The sequence below is a fragment of the Papaver somniferum genome, chromosome 5 (genome assembly GCF_003573695.1).
Source record: "Papaver somniferum cultivar HN1 chromosome 5, ASM357369v1, whole genome shotgun sequence".
NCBI lineage: Eukaryota > Viridiplantae > Streptophyta > Magnoliopsida > Ranunculales > Papaveraceae > Papaver > Papaver somniferum.
In genome coordinates, this window is record NC_039362.1 from 187,978,722 (window position 1) to 187,988,848 (window position 10,127).

Consider the following 10,127-nt stretch of genomic DNA (forward strand, 5'->3'; position numbering starts at 1 on the left):
CTAATTTCACACAAATCTTTTAACCCCAGCTGTTCACTCGGAGGAGGTATTACTGATTCAAAAACCAATAACAACCAATTAAAAAAAAATCCTAGAAATAAAAGAAAAAGGGATCAAAATAGACCAGATTTATATTATTTGTCCTCTACAAAAGTAACCAAAATATATGTCGACTTGGAAATACCACAAGCTGAGACCATGGGAAAGAGGCAAGTATTTGATTTGGACATACCAAAAGTTAGTCATTATGGGTATGTATTTAGGAGAGAAGTTAATAATACTTCCTCCGTTCTTTTTTAATATGTCAGTTTCTATAAATAAAAGTTTCAAAAAATAAGCCAGTTTCCTAATTGGGAAAGTCAAATGTTATTTTAATTTTTTGGGATCACTTTTCACTTTACTTCTTTTGCTAACAAGTGTCATGGGGACCATTTCACTTCACTTATTTTATTAACAAGTGTCATGAGGACCACTTTCAATGATTAGTTCTCTTAATTTCCTTAAATTTCGCTAAAAACAAAACTGACCTATTAAAAAAGAACAGAGGGAGTACTATTCAACTGATAGATGTGATATTGGTCAATTAATAGATATGGATACTACTTGCCAATCTGAACCTGCTCCTCTCCTCACACTATTTCTGAACCCTAAATATGCAATGGCAATAAAGCTTTCCAAAATACCTGAAAGCATACATAGCAAGATCACAAAAAGTACATAAGCTATCATGAATCCAAGAAATGCATCGCTGACGGAGTCGTAGAAAACCATTGAAAAAAAACCGTAGAAGCAAAAAATAATAATTAAATTCATCACCAGATCCATGTATTAAGCTTGCTATTTTTTGATCTTATAACAACAATAACAAAAATTGAAGTAAGAGTGTTAGAATCATAGGAAACCATAAAAGAAAAATAAGAAAATAAGAAACAAAGATAACCATAGATAAAACAGAGAAAGAAGTCCATCACCTCATCCATGTACAACAACAAAAGTGAACCAAAAGATTTTATCTCATCGTTTCACTCTTCACTGCGAGGATATACCACTAACAACTGCAAAAAAAAAATTAACAAAAAATACTAAGAATACCAAAAATCATGATTTCACCGTTTTATACCTGCATGAGTTATTAGTATGGTCGTAAAGGTCCAGAACAGATATCAGTACTCATGAGCTCCCACTGCTACTACTGGAAGACCGAATCCCGAACTGCAAGATTGAAACTCTAAAAGAAAAAAGAAGAAAAGAAAAAACCCAAAAGAAGAAAATAAAGAAACGTGCAAACAATGAGGGTTTGCATTTGCTGAGTGCTTTATATAGATATCGACCAAGCTAGAAATTCCATAAATAAAACACGATATTTTGGAAATAATATCAATTGATATTTTAAAATTTACGTAAATTCATAATTTTGTGCAACCAATATACTTTTTGATGATAGCCACATTTCCTCGCTGGAATATTTTTGGTCAAAAATGGCAAGTATCTTTCCCTCTAGGAAACAAAATTGTTATGATTTCTTTTATTTGGAATGAAAGATATTAAGAAAAATAATATTGAAACCATGTCTATTATTATGCTTTGTGCTAATTGTTTTTGTTCTCTTTTCTCAATTTTTTTCTTATTATCACGTATGTTAATACCTCCACCATGATTTTCTATTCGATGCATGATCGACCAACAGGTAAGTTTCCACAACTACATGGATATGGTTTGAATATTAATCATTGATCTCTTTATGGTAAAGGGTTTATCAAGTCCGTTGAGATTGTAGTTACGATTGGTTTAATTATGAATTATATTGTCTTGGAGTTGCAATTAGAATTAAGGATATCCTTAGAATTAATTAGTTAATTTTTAAGAAATATAATGGGACATTGGACACTGACCTTTTTATTAAATTTTATGTTTTTTTCTTAATTTTATGATCAAGTAATAGTTCAATCGTGATTATTGGATTTTTCATTTGGTTATTTTAATGTTATTAGGATTTAATAAGATGATATCACGATGCATATTGCATATTTAATTTTATCATGATGATTTTTTTTTTGTAATGTTGAAATTGTTTGTATTTGTTTTGCTATGTTTCCTAAATTAATAAGATTTAGTAATTTTAGGTTATCATTTTCAAAAAATGTGATTGGCTAAATAATATTTGGTGGGTCCAAAAGATTTTTTTGAAAATCTATTGGCTGGAATTTAGAATGGTGGGGCAAGAATCAACAAGAAGCTCTGATTAACCACGTCGCTTGAAAAAATTCTGTTTTTATATAAAGAATATATTATAGTTTGGTCATAAAAATTATAGTTTGGTCCTAGGGTGTACAATACCCACGCGGGATGACGTCATGGATGATGTAATTTTCATATGGGAGTGACAGGAATACCCTTTCAGGAAAATATATATAGGAATTATTAGCAAAAAAGAAATCATTTTCAGATTTCTTTTCTCTCTCCTCTCGAGATTCAGATCTACTTTCTTGTTTTTCTTTCTCTTTTTGATGAAGATGATGGTGTTGAAGTTGAAGAAGATGACGAAGATGTTGATGTTGTTAATGATGTTGTTGTTGAAGACGATTCGAAAGTTAAAGTAGATCTGAATTTTTTATTTTATTTTATGTGTTTTAATTTGCTTTGATTTTTTCCTGCTGTTGTAACAATGGCGTCTCCACAAGAAACTCATATTGTTGTTGCTGCTGCTCGTGTTGAAGATGAAGATGATGAACTCTGCTTTGTTGTTGTTGTTGTTGTCAAAAAAGATTGAAACGAAGATGACGAAGGCGATTTGATTTTGTTGTTAATGAAGATTTGATGTTGTTGCTGATGTTGAAGTCGATGAAGATTTATGCGTTTTTTTGTTGATGCTGCTGTTGGAGATGATGATTTTGATGAAGTTCATTTCTGGAATGAACTCTGTTTTTTTTAAGTTTTTACCAGGAGTTCATTTCTGGAATGAACTCTGTTTTTTTATGTTTTTATCAGGAGTTCATTTCTGGAATGAACTATGGTTTATATAGGTTTTTATCAGGAGTTCATTTTCTGGGATGAACTCTGGTTTATATAGGTTTTTATCAAGAGTTCATTTTCTGGAATGAACTCTGGTTTATATAGGTTTTTATCAAGAGTTCATTTTCTGGAATGAACTCTGGATTATATAGGTTTTTAGCAGGAGTTCATTTCTGGAATGAACTCCTTATAAAAGGTGATTTCTGAAATAATATGTAGAAATTAACATGAGTTCATTTTGACGAATGAACTGCTACAAAAAATAAGTAAAAATCAACACGGAAGGGTACTTTGGTCCCTTTAATATTTTTAAATAGTTATGGACCAAACAGTAAAAACGTTTTTTCAAAGTACCAAACAGACATGGGACCACCTAAAAAAGGACCAAACAATATTTTTCCCATCATTAATTTTATTATAAGGTATACGTTAAGGGTAAATTAGAAAAGTGAGTAAAAAATTATCAAAACTGTATTTTTTCTTAATATATCCTTCTTATATGTGACTCAAAGAAAAAATAATTCTTGACATGAGTGGTGCTTGCTATCCAAATCTAAAACCAATCCCGCAATTAATCTATACACGTGATCAACAACGAGAAAAACAAACGCAATAACTAAATGATGATGATCCATATCGGTTAGCCATAACTTACTTGACGATTGCGGAAGGTATCCCTAAAAAGAGCTAGAATGGCAGTTTCCACTCCTTGGGAGGCAGAAAGATTCTACTGACATTATATGTAATAAATGGGTCTAATCCTTGAAGGTGTGGTAATATATCTAAGTAATCATTCCACGTAACATTAGATTTAGTTACTGGATTGTTTGGATACCATTTAAGAAAATTACTTTTTTACTTCAAAAAAAAAATCAAAAATGGTTTGGGTATTATATAATTTAAAAATTGATTATATTCTAAAAACATAAAAGTGTCATAGTAATATTCGCCTGACTACTATTTAGAGGTTTCGTAGTGCATGTACATGTCTTTCTCGTGCTCAAGCTTAGAGAGATAAAAATTGATTAACCATGGCTCTAGCTCCCACCAAAATCCTCATAACCATGCAAAAGTTCCTAGTCCACTAATTAAATAATTATCTTTAATACGAACTTACTTGAACATTATCTGTTCTATGGGCTCGTACCTTTGTATCCTTGAGTTCCAAGGAGACAGGAACCCCGTATGTTTGATGAACCATGACCGCATGAACAGTGCGTGATTAATGGCGCGCAGGCCTATGATGTAGTCCCTGGCGCTGTAGATGATCGTTCTCAGCTTGGCCCCTTAACATGTTGTGGTGGTCGTGTGATTGTCTAACAGACTCAAAAAAAAAAAAAAAAAAAAAAAAATTATCTTAACTTTTGTATTTGGTACAACTATTTAATATCGCTAACGCATGTCGTAGTTTTTGCTTAAAAATAAGTGTTTCTTTTTTCAATAATATTTGTCATGCAAATAATTTGCTATTAAAACATGCAAGCGAATTGCAAACTAAATACTAATAATTAAGCGCATGTAAATGATTCGTGTTTTTTTTAATGAGCCTGCTTTCAGTTGACTATTTTCTCAACCTTATCATTAGATTGTTTGTAAGTTTTAAATGATAAAGAAAATTTGTCCCTGTTAAAATCATAAAGAAGTTTGGTTAATTAGTTTTTTTTGGATTGGGTCATGATTAGAAATTGGACTATGACATCCGTGTTACCCACGCATCTATAGAGAAATTTGGTCACGGGAAAATGGTACCAGCATAATGTCCTTTATTTTATCTTATGTAGATGGACCCAATTCGTCCGGAGTTTGAAATTTTGGACTCATCATGACTTGAATAACATCCTTAGGTATCTGATGTGGAAACCACCGTCGTGGCAATGGACACTTCCACTATTAAGCTATCTGTCGACGCTGCTCCGACATTTGAGAAAAACAAAGATCATGATGTTATGTTCTCCAATAGGCACATCGGTCCTAACCTATGTAGGGGTGATCATCACTCTAAGACGCAAAGATCATGATTCCGTTTGGCAATCTGAATAGACAAACTCTAATATACTTTCAAGAGAATCAAATAGACATTCATACTCAATCTAGAGAAAAGTATATCAAATAGTTTTATATCTCTATCTCTCAATTCAACCACACCCAATATTTCGTTTGGCAATCTGAATAGACAAACTCTAATATACTTTCAATAGAATCAACTAGACATTCAGACTCAATCTAGAGAAAAGTATATCAACTAGTTTTATATCTCTATCTCTCAATTCAATCCGCAATCAGCAAATAGGAATTTGCGAGCCCGATTGAATATAAGAGAAATAACTTGAATGGTACCAAAGACCAACGTTCAAGGATCAATCAATTTCAATCAACAACTAAAGGTTGGATTTCCCAATTGATCAATTCAACGCACAACCTGTGATATTTCAATTATATAACAAAATATAATACGGAAAAGAAATAACACAGACACCAGGAGTTTTATTAACGAAGAAACCGCAAATGTAGAAAAACCCCGGGACCTAGTCCAGATTTGAACACCATGCTATATTAAGCCGTTACAGACACTAGCCTACTACCAATGAACTTCGGACTGGATTGTAGTTGAATCCTAATAAATCTCACACTGATTCAAGGTACAGTTGCGCTCCTTACGTCTCTGATCATAGCAGGATAACACACTTGATTCCCTTGGATGATCTCACCCACAACTAAGAGTTGCTACGAACTAAAGCCGAAGACTTGATAAACAAATATGTCTCACACAACAAAGTATATAGAATGAATAAATATATCTCCCACAGAAATATCCAAGAGTTTTGTGTTCCGTCTTTTGATAAATCAAGGTGCACATGATCCAATTGATAAACGGAGCTTATATTTCTGAAGAACATCCTAGTTTTATCAATCACCTCACAATAATATTAATTGTATGGAAGCGAAACAAGATATTGTGGAATCACAAACGATGAGACGAAAATGTTTATGACTACTTTTTATCTTGCCTATCGGAGATCACTCTCGAGCAAATATTGGAGAAGATAGTACTCAATCACGATAGAATAGGGAAAGATCAGAAAACGCAATACAGAGAAAATAGTTAGGTCTGACTTCACAATCCCAATGAAGTCTTCAAGTCGTTAACCTACAGAGTTTCGTGAATAACTTAAGGTTAAAGGAGAATCGACTCTATCTTATGCAACTAGTATCAAACATGAGGTGTGGGGATTAGGTTTCCCAGTTTCTAGAGTTCTCCATTATATAGTTTTCAAATCAGGGTAATCTAAGTTACCTTGGTAACCAACCATTCAATATTCACCGTTAGATGAAAACCTGATTTAACTCAAGCTAATATCTTTCAACTGTTAGATCGAACTTAGCTTGTTATACACGAATGAAATGTACCTTCATTTAGGTTTAAGTAACTGTACCTAAACGTGTAAACTAGGTTGGCTCAAAGGTAGTTAACCAAAGTTAGCTATATGAACACTTTCATATCAAGCTTATTCATCTTAACCGCAACTAGTGCAAATGACTCAAATGAAACTAGTTATAGAGTTTTTCAATTGCTACGTTCTCATAGAAGTATACCAGAACACAATTAAAGAAAAATCGGTCTCATTTGAATCAATTCATGAACACTATAGTCACGGTTTTCAAAGATTGTGTTCCTTATTATATAAATGTATTAATTCATAAACAAGCTGATTTTAGAACATGATTTACTTAGGTATGCAAAAGTGTACGCATACCTTAGTGACCGGACTGAGTTTGGGTTCGTCAGTATGCGAACGGGTACGCATACCTTAATCACTTCCCAACTCCAGCGGAAATTCTCGGACCTATACCTTACGCAAGTACGCATACCGGTATGTGTACTTGGGTACCTGATAGACACATTTTTGTGTCTAAGTTGTCCTCAATTTTCTATATCATTGGTGCTCGATTTTGTGCTGATTTGGTGTTTTTATGTGTGCTTAGAGCGTCCACAATGGACGACTAAACCCAAATATAGTGTCCAGTGGATAGGCGCAGTGGGACGGACCATCGATCAAAATTTGATCAAAGACTAAATTCCAGACCAAATTTGGTCGGCGACCAAGATCAAATCCAAATATAGTCGGGCGTTTATATAGTCCACGCCCCATAACCAGGCGGACGTATAGTCCAAGTCCCATCCCAGACGGACGTATAGTCCTTGCCCCACACCAGGCGAACGTATAATGCACGCCCGTCTTTTTTTTTTGTGTGTGGGGCGGGCTTAATACCTCCGCCCCACTCTTTACAAACTTCAAATGCATGGGGCGGGCATAATACCTCCGCCCCACCTTTTTTCTTTTTTGTTTCCTACACCGGGCGAACGTATACTCCCCGCCCCACACCAGGCGTTGGTATATTTTACGCCCCACACCAGGCGTTGGTATAATGTCCGTCTGACCAAATTTAGTTTTTCCACCGTAGGGTCACACACCGGATTAAACCCAAAATTTGATCTTTTTTTTCCTCTTTGGTCTTTGGTTATACTCGCACCACTGCAGTTGCTCTTAGGGTGCTTTTGGAGAAATAAACTCATATGGAAAAAGTTGCTCGAAAAGTTGTTCTTGGACCTGCCGGAAACAGTACTAAAGGCACCCAGGAGGAGTGTTAAAGGCGCCCTAGAAATGCGTTGGAAACATCCCAGAAAGAGTGCTAAAGGCACCATCATTTTGGATAAGGGCAACCCCAGGCATCCCTACTGTTAAAGGCGCCAGTGTTTGGATAGGAGCACACCTTCTTCTCCATTTAAAAAATCAGCTTTTGGCAGGAAACTGGATATTCACGGTGGCATAATTAGGGTTGGCATTTTGGACAAGATTTAAGGAGACTCAATGTATGAGAATTGTTGGGATGACTTGACTGGTCTTAACATGCATGGTGTGGTTGATGTTTTCAGTTAATATTGACTAGATTATCGCATGGAAGTAAACAGAGTGTCTCGGGATTTGGTAACCCCATTCCGAGTTCTGAGTGTGTGATCGAGAGGTTTTCGTGTGCCTGATCCGTGTTATACCACTTCTGCATGATGACTTAACATGGTGGGAGTCTTATGTCACGAGAAAACAATGTCAAGAGGTAAAATAGGGAAGAAAATATTCGCGAGAATATATTTCTTCACTGTCGAGTTATGGGAAATATCACAGAGTTATGAGCTATTATTCTTTGTCCTGAGAGTATATATATGGTGCTTGGGAAGTCTCCAGGGGGATACGGAGAGTTTGGGAGAGTTTAGAGCAACAATAGAGGAGATTGATCGAGTTGCATAGAATATTTTTTTGTTGCTGCTGTGAAGAACATGAAGAACATAAGACGCCACAGACCTGTCGTTCATGCTAAAGCGACAACGACAAATATTGGAGGGTCGTAGAGCTACAGTGACATCAACATTATATATTTGTCGTTCTTTGTAACAGTGGAGTTGTAACAAACATAAGTGTTACAAACCCGAATTAATCATTATTTTTCCCACTTCATTATTTGTGAACACCTTTTGAGCAATGAAATCAACTTTTGAGTGTGTTTCGATGATGAGGAGCTAAACCCAATCCTTGGGGAAATGGAGGAAGCTGTTGTTTCGGTAAAAGTGATATTTTTAATTTAATTATAGCAATTCTATTATGATTTTTGCATTGAACTAAAAAATCGTTTTTATGATTTTGATTAGTTAGCTGTATTTTCTCTTAATAGAACATGCTTGCTTTAGTGCTTTGATGTTCTATGCTTGTGATTAACAATTATTCTTTTGAAAATCTATATGTCTAGGCAACACTATTAGAATCAAATTGAATGCTGAGTTGCATAATTATTGTTTTATTAAATCACTAATATCGTCCAATGGTGGAATCCTAGCCCCAGTTTCTCCATAATATTCACATCACTTTTTATTTTGAGTTTGCCATATTTTAGTTTTAAAATTAAGTCTAAAAATCTGCTTTCACAAGTCTTGAACGAATTGTATTACTACAAAACTGTAAAAATACCATCAAATTTTTGGCGCCGCCGACGCAGACTTGTCTTTAGGATAGAGTTTTTATATTTATTTTTTAGGTTTTTGTTTTTATTTTATTTGTTCTTCTTTACGTTTTTGGGGTTTTGTCTTTGCATTACATATTTTGGAATTTGGAGCAAAAGAAATTTTTTCCAAAGCTTTTGGTCAATACTTAAAGACTTGGAGTCGCAGACAAAGCGAAAAGAGAGAAAGAAAAGAAAAAAAGAAAGAGTTTATTTTATTTTTTTTAGATTGTATTAGGATATCTTATATTCTTGTAATTTTCTTTTTCTTTTGCACTTTCTTTTTTGGACTTTGGACTTTGGACTTTAAACTTTAGGACATTTTTTTTAAACCCTACGGAAGGGTAGTTTTAAATATAAAATGTTTGCAGAGAAGGACGGAGATTACGATATCTCCTCGTCCCCTCGGGTTCATACATGACATAGGAGTCATGGCCCGAGTCGACTACAACGGTTCTTCGTCCGTCTGGTACGGGAGGTACCTTTTATTGAAACACCCGTGAATCCCCTGTCGGCGGGTTACTGTATTCCTTCATTTGCATATATGAGAGGAACTGAATACGACTACTTTAATTTCCTAGTAAAGGGAAAGGCCTGGCCATAAAAGATAAGGGTTCGGATTTCATCAGCGTTCTCTTCTTTCCCGCCTTAGGAAAACGATACCAAACACGAACCCATCTTAAAATACGAACTAGAACGAGACTGATAGAGTAATGAGCTTAATAGGAAAGTCGTTCGAAAAATATTGGTTACTATTTTAAGCATACTTCGAAGTTCATGATGGTTTCTGTAAGTTGAATGCACCTCTTTGTAATGCCGGTGAGGCCTTGGGTATCAAAGATCCACTGATCTTCCCTCGTCTCTATTTAGCTTACTTTAACTCAGATGGATTCCAGAGAGGTTTTCTCAAATTGTAACGAATTCCATTTCGAAAGAATAGAAACTGGCTTAGAAACAATCTAAGTGGAGCCATCATGCTTTTTGTTTGCTAGAAATCTTTAGGTTTGCTTTGGTGGAGTCATCCTGCCGTGTGTTTGCTTAGAACCTCCCTTCCTTAGGTTTTT

The 10,127-nt window shown here is 34.8% G+C and overlaps 1 non-coding gene across 1 annotated transcript; it reads left to right on the forward strand.

Moving 5' to 3' along the window:
* The first annotated feature begins 4,119 nt into the window (after positions 1-4,119).
* Positions 4,120-4,338, forward strand: LOC113285081. Its single transcript, XR_003328584.1, has one exon. It is a non-coding gene; the product is annotated as a small nucleolar RNA U3 (small nucleolar RNA).
* The last annotated feature ends 5,789 nt before the right edge of the window (positions 4,339-10,127 follow it).